At 35.4% G+C, this 6,000-nt stretch overlaps 1 long non-coding RNA gene and 1 other non-coding gene across 2 annotated transcripts in view; both read right to left on the bottom strand.

Moving 5' to 3' along the window:
* Positions 1-450: 450 nt before the first annotated feature.
* LOC143245670 (U2 spliceosomal RNA) lies at positions 451-642 on the bottom strand. The gene has a single exon (XR_013025653.1). It is a non-coding gene; the product is annotated as a U2 spliceosomal RNA (small nuclear RNA).
* A 3,267-nt stretch (positions 643-3,909) lies between these two features.
* LOC143240631 (uncharacterized) overlaps positions 3,910-6,000 on the bottom strand; it is a 30,806-nt gene continuing 28,715 nt past the window's right edge. Inside the window, exon 5 of the long non-coding RNA XR_013021868.1 lies at positions 3,910-4,863. This is a non-coding gene — a long non-coding RNA (uncharacterized LOC143240631). The remainder of the gene's footprint in view (positions 4,864-6,000) is intronic.

Here is a 6,000-nt window from a genome sequence, read left to right as displayed (position 1 = left end):
AGTGCGAACGAGCATTTGATAGGTCCTCCCCTACCTATATAATTCAGTGGAAATGTTTGGAAGGTATCAAACTCATTGTAACTAACAAGCCCGAAACTTCATGTAGTTGTGGAATAAATAATTCTTGTATCAATACGTAGTTACGAATTAACAGAAACAGTTTGTTCGTCAAAGAAACAAAATCGATACAAACATATTTTGTCGTTCTCTAAAATGACAATAAAACTATTCAACTCTGTGTTTGGTGTATTATTTTTCAAAACCATATCGTAATACAAAGGAATAGAAACCTTTGACGTTTACAATGAAAGTTTAAAAACTATCGCCGCTGTACTTAAGTTACTATCATCTACTAAAGGAATAAAAGAAACAACTTCGTAACAACGTGTGGCATGTTATTATTGTACACTTTTACTTCAAACTTCGTAATACTCTATTTTAGAATCATACAGGGAGTGGGCCGATCCCAGAAGTACTGCAATACTGGGCCAACCCGTGGCAGGAGTGGAGCAAGCTCCAAGCACCCCGCCGCCTTACAAAAATAAGTTTAATATCATGGTCCCCAATGGGAACCGTATCAGATATTAAGCTGATAAGAACAGATACTACACTTTGATCTTAGCCAAAAGGCCGAGAAGCGATACTACTTCTGCCTTCGACGAATACTTATATACAGCTTTTACCTCTTCTATTGCAATGGCGTAAATATAGTTTACTTGCACGTCAATCATACAAAGGCTATCGATTATGTAGATCCTTTAGGATTTAGATCAGAGATAATTTTACACACATTTGTCTTTTTTTTTGTTCCTAAGAAACAGAAACTAAATAATGAAACACATTTTAGAAAACATGAACAATGACTCTCATTCCCAACTTTTCGTACAGTTGAGTTTACTTGAACAGTCTGTCACCTAGCGGAGAAAGACATTGTAAACAGCAAATATTTAGCGAAAATCGTTTTTCATTTTACATCTAATCCTTGATTATAGTCCTAAAACGTATATTTTACTGCTGTCATACTTTGATGACAAAACTGGCGCTTAATAACTGTACAAGTTAAACAGCTTAACTAATGTTTGCTATAAATAGTTGGTCTGTGCAGCGTTACTAAATAAAGGTATACCTCTCTCGGGTTATAAATACACGTTGAAAATATAGTTAAAATATAGATCTAAATTTTGTTAATGTGAGTTCAGCTCTAAAGAGCTTATAGTAGCGATTTTGGAAATGACATTAGCACAATTTAATTGTCATAACAGAATAGAGAATAATTTGACTTCAGTGATGTCGAGAAACCCACTTGTTGAGAATTTTATATGCAAAAACGGCTCGTTTGGGTTGAGAAAATATTTTCAAACATGTGCTCAGCTTCCGGTCAGTTACCTCTTTCTTTGTGAACCTGACGATGACCAAAGAAGGTCGAAACGTTGTTCGCTCTTCTATGTAAAAAATATTTTCTCAACCCAAACGAGCCGTTTTTGCATATAAAATAATTTGACTTCTCACTTTTGTTCTAAAGTAACTGAACCAGCATGTACGACTTTAATTATTGAAAGTTCTGGATACAACAGGTAATGAACATTTACATGTACATTTCAATTGTTTTACTATAATATTTTAAAACAAGTGGAATATTTGCTGTTTGTTTCTTAATGAAATTTATCGCTAAAAAAAAACTGATAAAACACTTGATAAGGAGGTGGCCAAACGTGAACCCACTTAATATACTCACAACATGAGATAAAACATAGATTTGACCCTTAGAAATAATACCACCATTACCTACAGCTTTCGTGATAAAAATTGCCGAGGAAAACAATATCGAACTGTTACTTACGATAATCAGCCGATCCGTCCGTAGCCAATTTGTTCGTGAAAAGCTTTTTTACGAATTGTACCAACAGCATGTGTTAAAATAACGCGTTTTTCCTAGTTGATGTCGGCGTTTTGCAGTACAATACACTTACAACGATAGTTAAATAATTCCAGGCCAAAAAAGGAAAAGTCAATCGACGAAAATATTCTTTTGTAACATTAGGCATAAAGCGGCAACAAAAACATAAAAATAAAACCCTCACTCCAGATAACTGACACTAAATTCAACATAACCAAATCCTGTATGACTAGTATACTTAAATGAAACCATATTATTAACTGATAAGAAAATTTCATGAATAGTGAGATTGTTGTTAAGATATGATAACAAACATCCAGTGGTAAATCTCTGTTCAAGAAATATGCACATAGCTGACAGATTCTTGTAGCCGTTGTGATGAAGCAAATTACCAAAGAATCTTTCCACTATCTATCAAGAAAAGCTTACGACATTTTTCACCGTTTTCGATATTCTGCTTAAGCAAGATGTCAATACGGCTTCTCTTGAGCAGTACCAAGAAACTAATTTGTTTTGGTCTAAATTTTAATCAATTAATCAATGTATAGACAACTCTGCACACACATTCTGTTTCTCCCAATTCCATAAAGCTTTTGCCTCATTCTTTATTTCCCTCCTTTCATCTTATTCATTCTCCAACTCCTTTTGTTCTTCCAGATTGGGATCTTCGAGTTGTTCTTCATGTCCCATCTGGTACTCCCTTTGAACTCACTGATACATGTTCCTTGTGCCATCTTTCCTTAAGACCTATTTCTCTCTTCCTGACACGTGGTCATGCTCATTCTGATGGATATGCCCTTAATATTTCCTATATCCTTTACTGCTCCTCCTCTGTTATCGATTATCTGGACTGAGTCTTCCGAAGACAGCTGCTACCTATGAATGTTGTTTCACTTCTTCTCTCCATTCCTTCACCTTTTTTCTCACATTCAGATCGAGAACGGTCTCTTTAACCTGTGCTTTCCCTCTGTCATTGTGTATTTCCCCTTTTTTTGTTTTACTTTTGTGCCTTCCATTCCTGTCTATTTATTCTCTGAAATCTCACTGTTTCCCAGGTCCTACCTCCTATTACCCATCCTGGTTGGGTAAGGCAACTCATGTTCTGACTTGCCCATGGAAGGTCGTCAACTACAATATTTCATCCCACCACATCATCACTTTTCTACCAATACATTTGTTGCACTCTCTCTGCATGTTTTAGCTTTGCCTTCTTTGACTGGGTGTCCATTTCTTCTTGTATAGAATTATCCAAATGTATGTTCTCCTTAAGTGGGTTATGCTTACCTGTTATTATTATGTTCAGCTGATATCCATATTTCTGGATCCCACCTAGTAGCAAACATTGCCTGATCATCAGATATGCTGTGTATTAGATCTTTACACTATATCTGCACGTTTCTGAATGCTCACATTAAAGATGAGGTGATTTTATACAACCAATGGATGCTTCTCAAGTGTGGTATATCTGTCTATCTATACATCACTCTTTGGTTATCAGAAAAGAAGGTATTTTTGCCAATCTCAACTGACCCATGATTTTTACAACCCGTGTCTTTCTGGTTTTCAGAACAGTTAATCACAAACACCCATTGCACTGTCTCCAGTGTGTCATTTCTCTAGATTCCCCAATACGTATTCTCCCGAATATCTTTTCTTGTAGTGGAGCACGTGAGTTCTTACTACTCAGGTTTCTCGTTGCCGGGGTGGAGGACCATGGAGGTTTCCTCCTGAATGAGGTTGTTGAATGAAATGAATCAAACTCGTAACTTATAAAAATACCCACTCAGCGAGAAGAGGATTGTCAGCATCATAATTGCTGAACAGACAATCACATACTATTCTGGAACCACGGCACTTAACCTGGACAATTTGGCTGATTGGACTGCAAATGACTCCAAAATAGAATCCCGAGGTAACTTCCAAAGATGTTGTTTGCCTAGGTAGGCTGCAATTGTTGATCCTCAAAACTTAAGCAAGATGAATCAATGTTGTTTTTGCCCAGATGGGCTACAAATGGCATAATATGACATATCTCAAGGTGCTTCTACTGGATATTTTTACAAACGTGTACTGCATTTGGTCTATTCATATAAAGCTTATGGTAGTTTAACCCCAGCCACTTATGCCGAGGTCACATTATCTGGCACCTTGCTGTGACTAATTATTTCTAGATCACATACCATGATGTACACCACATGCAGAAAACTAATGCACTATCTGTTGATAATGGGTTGATTCCAAATTATCAGCAAAAATTTCATCTCACTACTTGCTTATGATGTTTCCCTTCTTTTTTTTTTTTTTTTGAAAAAAAAAGATTGTAGTTGTTGCTACCAGTGCCCTCAAAAAGACATTGGTGGATTTGCTAAATTGTGCCCTAGGACTCTTCCGTTGGCACATAATTATTCAGGCCCGTTGTTGATTGCACACTAAATGTTTCCACTCTTTGATAATTCCCATCATAGCTATACTGTACTGCTCCAAAACAAAGTGATGTACATCATTTTGTTGAATATATGGTGCCTGCCTCATACATTCTGTCCTATATACATATATCACTGTTTCATTACCAGGTGACGATCATACCTGCTACAGAAGCAGTACTATACCTCACAGGTGTGCCACACTTTTTTTTTTTCTTCTGGCACACCGGTTCCAGTGATTTTCATCTACGTGTTCGAATACTGGCACTCCTCCAGAAGCCTCTCCATCTTTCAAGGTGAGATTCTAGCTTTGAGTAAGAATAATCAGAACCATTTCTGTAGTTAACACATTCCTCCACTGAAAATGTATTTCCAATAGGTACTTACCTCCTCTAAACAACTTTCCACCATTCCGCACCACTGGTGTGCCAGTGTTTTAGTTTGTAACTGACAATTTTAGAAAGTGTAGATTGTGCTAGAATAGTAGAGGTTGTGCACTATGATTGGTGAAGGAAAGTCACATGATGTCCACTTTCTCAAGTACTACAAAAAAGAAGGGGTGTATATTAGACTGATGCACTGTTAGTGAAAAGTTTTATAGCAATTTTTATCTGTATTATATGTACAGATATAATAGATTATATCAAAGTTGAGACAGATTTGAGTGAAAATAGACAAGAACCTATCAGAAACACATTTTCAGTGTAAGTAAATACTATCATTTTATATTACTGGCTATTTCTTTCTATCAAATATGTAACAATACAGTAACTGATAGGTGTATATGGTTATACTGTGAAAGCTAACTACAAATAATATCCTCACTTATCAGGAACGATGAAGATTTTTATATCAACTTATGTAAATGTTATCAAATAACATTACAGAATGTGTCTGAAATTTTGAATTTTAAATTTACTGAAGAATACCAAAAAAAAAAAAAGAAGTTTCTCCTAGAGGGAGAAATATGACATTTTGTTTCTCTAAACAACCCCTCTATGTGATAACAATAAAACAGATGTGTAAGAGTAACTGTAGCTTCACCTTAACAATATCACTGAACTCAACTCTAAATATTTTAATTTGTCCACAGAATTTAATAAAACATAGATTAGGTAAAGGCACAAAATGAAGTACTTTACACAATGATCTGAACTCCTTATTAATAACTGCATTAAATTTTAAATGCACTTTTAACATGATGTACACGTATATATAAAATAGAGACATAGTTGGACTATCCAGTTTTATCCCAAAGAATTTGAACATTTATTAAGCATTTGGTTCATCACCATGTTTGTTACATTAGAACAACAGGAAGCAGCCGCTGCTTTAATATTTCACACAAAAATTTCCACTGTATGTACAGTGTTGTTAACATGCATAATATGTTCCATACCATCTTCAATCACTTTGTAAGTCTTGTATTGATTTGTTACACTGAGAATGGCTCTGATTGTTGTACTTAAGGTGCTACATTCCTTTTGTTATAATTGATTTCAATTGGCTTTCAATGGGAAAGTGTACACATCAATACTTATTTTCTGAACTAGTTTCTCTGATCAGAAGGCTTTACCCTTCACTTAAATTACATTTCGTTAAATGAGAACCAGATCTACAGTTGACATAAATTATAATTTCTCTCCTAGCATGCAAAAAAGTTGCTTGAAACTTCTGCGA

This window comes from Tachypleus tridentatus, chromosome 2 (genome assembly GCF_004210375.1).
Source record: "Tachypleus tridentatus isolate NWPU-2018 chromosome 2, ASM421037v1, whole genome shotgun sequence".
In the NCBI taxonomy this organism is placed as follows: domain Eukaryota; kingdom Metazoa; phylum Arthropoda; class Merostomata; order Xiphosura; family Limulidae; genus Tachypleus; species Tachypleus tridentatus.
This window is presented reverse-complemented; position numbering and strand designations above follow the sequence as displayed.